Source organism: Panthera tigris, chromosome A3 (genome assembly GCF_018350195.1).
Source record: "Panthera tigris isolate Pti1 chromosome A3, P.tigris_Pti1_mat1.1, whole genome shotgun sequence".
NCBI lineage: Eukaryota > Metazoa > Chordata > Mammalia > Carnivora > Felidae > Panthera > Panthera tigris.
In genome coordinates, this window is record NC_056662.1 from 52,090,621 (window position 1) to 52,100,187 (window position 9,567).

The window sequence follows — 9,567 nt, forward strand, 5'->3', positions numbered from 1 at the left end:
ACTTTAATAGCCCATTTTTCCTTTCTACCAACCCTACTATGTGTGGATTATACAGGAGATGAAAACATCATTCAGTGTCATGTTCTTTTGCCCAGTCTTTCATGTCATGACTTTTGAAATGTGACCCTAAATGATTATTTGGTGGGGGTATCTATACATGGTATTAGGTTCTCTAATCCCTAATAATGGCAGCCTGGTTTGCACGGCAACAGGGAAAAACATGGATTAGGTTGTGATGCAGTGTTTACACAAACCTAGAAATACTTAGAACCCTCACTCAGAGGGAAAGGATCAATATAATCAATTTGCCAATCCCTCATCAACTAGGAACTCCAATGGATAGCCCCAGATTCTATTATCAGTTGCCTTGGGTATTGTTTAGAACACACAAGAAGTGCTGTTGATGGGGTTTTGGATTGGTGGGTGTCCAGAGCTGATGGCCAAGAAAGAATTCTTAAGATGTCTTTGGTGCAAAAAGGTGATTTTATTAAAGCACAGGGACAGGACCCATGGGTGTAAAGAGCTGCATTATAAGTATGAGGGGTGACTGATTATATACTATGGAGTTGGGGCAGTAAAGGCAAAAGGGAGGTCTACAGAAGGACTTTCATATGCTAAAGAGGGCTCATAAGAAACTGGAGGCCTTACTGTTGTCAAGCTAAGGTTGTTTTCCTCTAGTAAGGCATTACATTAAGATGAGGTGGGAGATGGTTCCTAGACAAATGTTATCCTCTGCATTGTCTCAGGTATTTGTCAGTGGGCTACAGGTTATAGAGAAATTTAGTTTTATCTATCATTTCCTTCTTGTATTTGTTCCCTACATCACTATGGAGGGGAAAGTGATGTTGGGAATCCAGGAAACTGAGTTTTTAGGTTTCTGGAGATTAGACTATTGATAAGATTGCCTTTTTCTTGTAATTTACTAAGAATATGTAAACTTGGTGAGGGAGCATAAGGCAAGCTGAGGGCAAAGTACAAACTAGCACACACCCCCATGCCCCATGTGGGATATGTGTGATATTCCTCAGGCACTCCTAGATGCTCAAGAACAAAGGAAAGGGGAAAACAAATGGCTAACTGATAGAGATCACAGTCACGTAGGACATGAGTCTCCATCAGTTTACAAATATCTTAGTAAATTATAAGCAAAAGGCAATCTTATCATTAGCTTAATCTCTAGAAATCTATAAACTCAGTTTCCTGGAACCCCTAATATCACCCTCCCCTACATAGTGATGTAGGGAACAAAGGCAAGAAAGAAATGGTAGGTAAAATTAAATTCCCTTATAACCTGCAGCCCATTGATAAATACTTGAGGCAGGCAGAGTATAACAGTTCTCCAGGAACTCCCTACTGTCTTAATGTTAGTGCTTTGCTAGAAGGAAAAACAACATTAGCTTGACAATAGCTAGGTCTCCAGTATCCCTTGAGTCTTCTTTAGCATATGAAAATCTCTTTGGAAACTTCCCCTTGACTTTACCTGTCCCAACTCCATAGTATATAACCAGTCACTCTTCACAATCCCACTACAGCTCTTTCTGCCCACAGGTCCTGTCCCTGTGCTTTAATGAAATCACCATTTTGTACCAAAGATGTCTCCAAGAAGTTTTTCTTGGCCATCAGCTCTGAACTCCCCAACCCCCCCCCCCCCATCATTCCAAAACCTCATCAAACTGTTGGAGATTCATGTCCTGTATGACTGTGGTTTCTATCAGTTAACCATTCGTTTTCCCCTTTCTTTTGTTCTTTCTCAGCCAGAAATGCCTGAGGAATGTCACACATATCCCACTGGGGAGGAGGGGGTGGTAGTTGCTAGCTGTGCTTTTCCTTCAGCTTGCCTTATACTCCCTCATCACTCTTACTCCATTAAACAAGTCATTGTACTTCAAGGGCAATCCAGCATCCCTGGCAGTATGCCACGCTACTTGGGCACTGTGGTGGCCTCTCTTCCTGTGTACCCAATCTGCTGTATCTACTAAAGATTTAGTAGCTAGGGTTTGTATCTGAGCTAAGATATCAGCTTCCTGATTGCCAGAGGATGTCAGTGTTGCAGGATTTTTTTAACCTCAATACCCAGGGTTCCTTGTCTCTTTGCTTTGAAGAATGACGAGGTGGACACAGAATAAAATGAGCAGTAGGCAAAGTTTATTAGAGTATAAATTAGAAAGTAAAGATAGTATGAAAGCTCTCTTTGCAGAGAGGGGCCATTCGAAAGTGAATGCTTGCGACTGTAGGCAAGTGACTTTGTTTCTTGGGGTTTTGGTTGGCCCCCTTCCTTTCCTCCTTGTTGCTTCTCAGGTTCTACCTTCAATGGCTAGGTAACTCTAAATGCCTAGTTGTTTCTTCTTCTTCTTCCTCTTCTCCTTCCCCTCCTCCTCCTCCTCCTTTTTTTTTTAATTTACTTATTTAAATTCAAGTTAGTTAACATATGGTGTAGTATTGGTTTCAGGAGTAGAACCCAGTGATTCATCAATCACATATAACACCCAGTGCTCATCCCAACAAGTGCCCTCCCTAATTCCCAACACCCATTTAGCCCATTCCCCCCCACCACTTCCCCTCCAGCAACCCTCAGTTTGTTCTCTGTATTCACAAGTCTTTTATGGTTTGTTTCCCTCTCCATTTTTATCTTATTTTTCCTTCAGTTCCCCTATGTTCATTTGTTATGTTTCTTAAATTACACATATGAGCGAAATCATATATTTGTCTTTCTCTCACTGACTTCACTTTAGCATAATACACTCTAGTTCTATCCATGTTGCTGCAAATGGCAAGATATCATTCTGTTTGACTGCCAAGTAGTATTCATTGTGTATGTGTATATATATGTGTACACACACACACACACACACACACACACACACCACATTTTATTTATCCATTCATCAGTCGATGGACATTTGGGCTTTTTCCATAATTTGGTTATTGTCGATAGTGCTGCTATAGCATTGAGGTACATGTGGCCCTTCAAATCAGCAGTTTTGTATCCTTTGGATAAATACCTAGTAGTGCATTTGCTGGATCATATGATACTTCTATTTTTAATTTTTTGAGGAACCTCCATACTGTTCTTCAGAGTGGCTGGCTGCACCAGTTTGCATTTCTACCAAAAGTGTAAAAGGGATCCCCATTATCCACATCCTTTCTGACAACTGCTGTTTCCTGAGTTGTTTATTTTTAATGTTTATTTAATTTTGAGAGAGACAGAGAGACAGAGTAGAGGAGGGGCAGAGAGAGACGGAGAAACAGAATCTGAAGCAGGATCCAGGCTTTGAGCTGTCAGCACAGAGCCTGATGCAGGGCTCACACTCACAACCCGTGGTATCATGACGTGAGCTGAAGTTGGAGGCTTAACTGGCTGAGCCATCTAGGTGCCCCTCATGATTTGTTCATTTTAGCCATTCTGGCAGGTGTGAGGTGGTTTCTCATTGTGATTTTGATTTGTATTTCCCTGATTATAAGTGATGTTGAGCATCTTTTCATGTGTCTGTTAGCAATCTGGATGTCTTCTTTGGGAAAGTGTCTATTCATGTCTTTAGTCCATTTCTTCACTGGATTATTTGTTTTTTAGGTGTTGAGTTTAATCAGTTCTTTATAGATTTTGGATACTAATCTGATACTGTGCAGAAGATTTTATCTTGAGAAGGTCTCAGTAGTTCATTTTGCCTTTTTTTCCTTGACTTTGGATACATGTCAAGTAAGAAGTTGTTGCGGCCAAGGTCAAAGATATTTCTGCCTATTTTCTCCTGTAGGATTTTAGTGGTTTCCTGTCTCGCATTTAGGCCTTTCATCCATTTTGCATTTATTCTTGTGTGTGGTGTAAGAAAGTGGTTCAGTTTTATTCTTCTGCATGTCACAGTCCAGTTTTCCAAGTACCATTTGCTGAAGAGACTGTCTTTTTTCCATTGCATACTCTTTCCTGCTTTGTTGAAGATTAGTTGGTCGTACATTCATGGGTCCATCTCTGGGGCTCTATTCTGTTTCATTGATTAATGTGTCTGTTTTTGTGCCAGCACCACACTGTCTTGATGATTATAACTCTGTAATACAGCTTAAAGTCTGGAATTATCATGCCTCTAGCTTTGGTTTTCTTTTTCATTACTTTGGCTGTTTGGGGTCTTTTGTGGTTCCATACACATTGTGGGATTGTTTGTTCTTGCTCTTTGAAGAATGATGGTATTATTTTAATGAGGGTTGCATCGAATGTGTAGATTGCTTTGGGTGACATCAACATTTTAACAATATTTGTTCTTCCAATCCATGAGCATGGATTTTTTTCCCCCATTTCTTTGTGTCTTCTTTAATTTATTTCATAAACTTTCTATAGTTTTCAGAATACAGATCTTTTACCCCTTTGGTTAGGTTTATTGCTAGGAATCTTATGGATTTTGGTGCAATTGTAAATGGGATCAATTCCTTGATTTCTCTTTCTGCTGCTTCATTATTAGTGTATAGAATTGCAGTTGGTTTCTATACATTGATTTCATATCCTGCAACTGTGCTGAATTCATGGATCAGTTTTAGCAGTTGTTTGTGGAGTCTTTCACATTTTCACTGTAGAGTATCATGTCATCTGCAAAGACTGAAAGTTTGAATTCTTCTTTGCCAATTTGGATGCCTTTTATTTCATTTTGTTTTCTGATTGCTGAGGCTAGAACTTCCAGTACTGTGTTGAACAACAGTGGTGAGAGTGGACAACCCTGTTGTTTTCCTGACCTTAAGGGGAAAGTTCTCAGTGTTTCCTCATTGAGGATGATATTAACTGTGGGCCTTTCATATATGGCTTTTATAATGTTGAGGTATGGGCCTTCTGTCCCTACTTTCTTGAGTTTTTTTTTAATTAAGAAAGGATGCTGCATTTGTCAAATGCTTTTTCTGCATCTATGAACCGTGGCGTATGGTTCCTTTACTTTCTTTTATTAATGGTGTGTTACATTGATTGATTTGTGAATATTGAACCAGACCTGTAGCCCAGGAATAAATCCCACTTGATCATGGTGAATAATGCTTTTAGTGTATTATTGAATTTTATTTGCTAGTATCTCTTCGAGTATTTTTACATCCAAGTTCATCAGGGATATTGTCTGGTAATTCTCCTTTTTAAGGGGGTCTTTGGTTTTGGAATAAAGGTAATGCTGGCTTCATAGAATGAGTGTGGAAGCTTTCCTTCCATTTCTATTTTTTGGAAGAGTTTGAGAAGAATGGGTATTAACTCTTCTTTGAATGTCTGGTAGTCCCCTGCAAAGCCATCTGGCCAAGGACTCTTATCTGTTGGGAAATTTTTGATTATTGATTCAATCTCCTTACTGGTTATGGTCTGTTCAAATTTTCTATTTCTTCCCATTTGAGTTTTGGTAGTGTGTGTGTGTCTAGGAATTTGTTCATTTCTTCCAGATTGTCCAGTTTGTTGGCATATAATTTTTCATAGTATTTTATAATCATTACTTGTATTTCTGTAATGTTTGTGATCTCTCCTCTTTCATTCATGATTTTATCTATTTGGGTCCTCTCTCTTTTCTTTTTGAGGAGTCTGGCTAGGGGTTTATCAATTTTGTTTATTCTTAAAAAACAGCTTTTAGTTTCATGGATCCATTCTACTTTTTTTCTTGTTTGTTTCTATATAATTTATTTCTGCTCTAATACTTATTATTTCCCTTGTTCTGCTGGCTTTGGACTTTATTTGCTGATCATTTTCTAGTTCCTTTAGGTGTAACTTAGGTTGTGTATTTGGGACCTTTCTTGCTTCATGAGATGAACTTGAATTGCAATGTACTTTCCTCTTAGAACTGCCTTTGTTGCATAGCAAAGCGTTTATACTCTTGTGTTTTCAATTTCGTTTGCTTCCAGTTTTTTAAATTTCTTTTTAAATTTCCTGGTTAACCCATTCATTCTTTAGTAAGATGTTCTTTAACCTTCATGTATTTGAGGGCTTTCCACAATTTTTCTTGTAGTTGATTTTAAGTTTCATGGCATTGTGGTCTGAAAATATGCATGGTATGACCTCGATATTTTTGTAGCTGTTGAGGGCTGATTTGTGACCCAGTATGTGACCTATTCTGGAGAATGTTCTGTGTACACTTGAGAAGAATGTGTATTTTGCTGCTTTAGGATGAAATGTTCTGAATATATCTGTTAAGTCTATCCAGTCCAGTGTGTCATTCAAAGCCATTGTTTCCTTGTTGATTTTCTGCTTAGGTGATCTGTACCTTGTTGTAAGTGGGGTATTAAAGTCCCCTAATATTATCATATTGTTACCAATGAGTTTTTTTATGTTTCTAATTAATTGGTTTATATATTTGAGTGCTCCCAAATTGGCATATTTACAATTGTTAGGTCTTGATGGCTCGACCCCTTAATTATGATATAATGCCTTTCTTAATCTCTTGTTGCACTCTTTGATTTAAAATCTCAATTTTCTGATATAAGTATGGCCACTCTGGCTTTCTTGTGATGTCTGTTAGCATGATAGATGGTTCTCTGTCTCCTCACTTTCAATATGCAGGTGTCCTTAGGTCTAACATGAATCTTTTGTAGGCAGCTTATAGATGGATCTTGTTTTTTTAGTCCATTCTTATATCTTATGTCTTTTGTTTAGAGCATTTAGTCCATTTACATTCAGAGTGATTATTAAAAGATATGAATTTAGTGCCATTGTGTTACCTATAGAGTTGGTGTTTCTGATGATGTCCTCCAGTCCTGTGTAGTCTTTGATGTTTTGGTCTTTTTTTTTTTTTATTCCCCCTTCAGGGAGTCCCCTTTAAAATTTCTTGCAGGACTGGTTTAGTGGTCATGAACTCCTTTAGGTTTTGTTTGTTTGGGAAACTATCTCTCCTTCTATTCTGAATGACAGACTTGCTGGATAAAGGATTCTTGTATGCATATTTTCCCTATTTGTCACATTGAATATTTCCTGCCACTCCCTTCTGGTCTGCCAAGTTTCAGTGGACAGGTCTGCTACTAATCTTATGTCTCTACCCTTGTAGATTGGGACATTTTGTCCCTAGCTCCTTTTAGAATTCTCTCATTATCCTTGTATTTTGCAAGTTTCAGTATAATATATCATGGTGTTGACCTATTTTTGTTGATTTTAAAAGGAATTCTCTGTGCCTCTTGGACTTGGATGCCTGTTTCCTTTCCCAGATTAGGGAAGTTCTCAACTATAACTTGTTCAAATAAACCTTATGCCCCTCCCCCCCTTTTTCACTCTTCTTCATCTGGGACTCCTATGGTAGGGATATTAATTCATTTCATGGAATCACTTAGTTTTCTAGGTCTCCCCTTGTGATCTAGTAATTTCCTTCTTTTTTTCAGCTTCATTATTTTCTATAATTTTATTTTCTATTATACCTATTCTTTCCTCTTCTTCAATCCTCACTGTCACTGTATCTAGCTTATTTTGCATCTCACCTATAGCATTTTTAAATTCTTTCTGACTAGTTCTTAGGTCTTTGATCTCTGCAGCAAGGGATTCTCTGGTATCTTCTATGCTTTTTTCAAGCCCATCTAGTAGTCTCATGACTGTTGTTCTAAATTCTTGTTCAGATTTATTGCTTATATCTGTTTTGATCAAGTCCTTGGCTGTGATTTCTTCTTGACCTTTCTTCTGGGGAGAATTCCCCAATCTTGTCATTTTGGCTAAGTTTCTGTCTTTTGTGTGTTATAAAATCTTGCTGTATTTCCTGAACCTGAGAGTATTAAAAAGGGGTCATACACTGTTCAGGGCCTGGCACTACAGGAAGTGTTTCTGGTGTATGTTGTGTACACTCTGCTGTTGGTTTTGGCTGCTCTTTCCCACTGGTCAGACCTCTGCAGAGCTCCTCCTTGCTTGTGGTGGTGGAGTGCTTAGACCTTTAACTAGGTGTACTTTGATTTGTTTGTTGAAGTAACCCTGCGATAAAAGGGGTGGGGGTGGGGGAAGCCTGATACCAAAAAAGAGAAAAGGAAAGGGAACAAAAAAAAAACCAATCAGATAATTAAAAAACTATAAGGCTGATTTCAAAGAAAAAGAAAGGAAAAAATGGAGCAAAAAGCAGAAGAAAAGAAAAAAGAAGGGGAAAGAAAAAGAATAAAAAAGACTGATCCCAAAAGAAGAGAGAGAGAGAGAGAGAGAGAGAGAGAGAGAGAGAGAAGGAAATGAAAAAAAAAATGAAAAAAAAAAAAACCCAAATAAGGAACTATGATCCTGATTCCAAAAGATAAAAAGAAGGAGGAAGAAAAAAAGAGAGAGCGAGAGAGAGGGTGAGAGAGAGAGAGAGAGAGAGAGAGAGCTGTCTGTTCGTGCCTGGGTGGTGGTGGCTGTGTGTTGGTCTTTTTGAGGGGAGGCTAACTGCTTTGGCTCAGAGTCACTCTTGCCCCAGTCAATAAGCAGTTTCCAGGCACAGTGGGGCAGGGTTTGGTATAAGCGGTCCCACCTCCACTGGGGGATGCTATGCTGCTCTCTGAAGTTCCACCATGTTGGCAGGAAAAATGTTGCCACCCCAATCTCTCATTCTTGGATCAGGGATTTTAACCCCTGATGTTCAGGTAGCCCTCACAGAATAGAAAGGGAGGTTAGTTTACCCTATGCCAAAATTCTCTTGCATTTTTTTCTTCAGTGCGTGGCTGGGGATTTAAAACCCAAAGTCTTAAAGGACCCAGCATGGCATGGATCCACTCTCTTCCTCCAGAGTAGACCTTCTCTATCCTGCTGTTGAAAGGATTTTGGCTGGCACCTGTAGGGTCTTTTGCCTTGGGGAGGCAATAAACCCTCTTCCAAAAGTACTCCAGGAAGGAGACTTTTCTCTCCCGGTGCATCCCAGAGATTGCTACACCATGCTATGCTCTCTAGCCCCCTTCTCCCAAGAAGCGTGCACACAGCTCTGCTCCAGAGAAACTCGCACACTCCAAAACCTGAGTTTGAACTCCAAAAGCTGTTTGCAAAAAAGAATTGGGACCCTCAGCACTTCTTGCTCCCCAGTCTGTGGTTCAGAGAAGTTTTCCTCTTGTGCTAACTCAATGCTGCACTATCTCAACCCCTCTCTCTTTCTCTCTCTTTTGCCTCTCCACAAGAAAGGGTTCTTGTGGCACAAGGGTTCTTGTGGCGCAAAAGTGGCACAGCCATTTTTCTCTCCCCCAATTCACATCCATGCACCTCGCACCTGCCAGGCTGTCTCCCTCTAACTGTGGAGATCCTTGTGCCACTCAGAAGACCGATTTCCTGGGTCCAAGTAATCTGACTTCAATACAGCTGTGTTTGAGGGATGAGGAAAGACCAGGGTCCCCCTACTTCTCCACCATCTTAACTCTTCTCCAAATGCCTAGTCATTTCTTTTTGATTGGCTCATTTCTATTGTATGAAGGGTGGTCTATGGTCATACTGTTCCTTGTGGATCATATATTTTACATTCTACTCATTTATAGTCAGGTCTTTTGTTTGTCAAATTCCTGAGGGAAACCTGAGGGGAAGTAGGTGGTGTCTGTCATATTTTCAAGAGGAACTTTATGCCTGAGTGAGTTTGCTTGAGGTCAGACTTTCCCACAAGAAATGTCTTAAAATAGTATTTTTCCTCACCCGAGGATCTCAGGTCC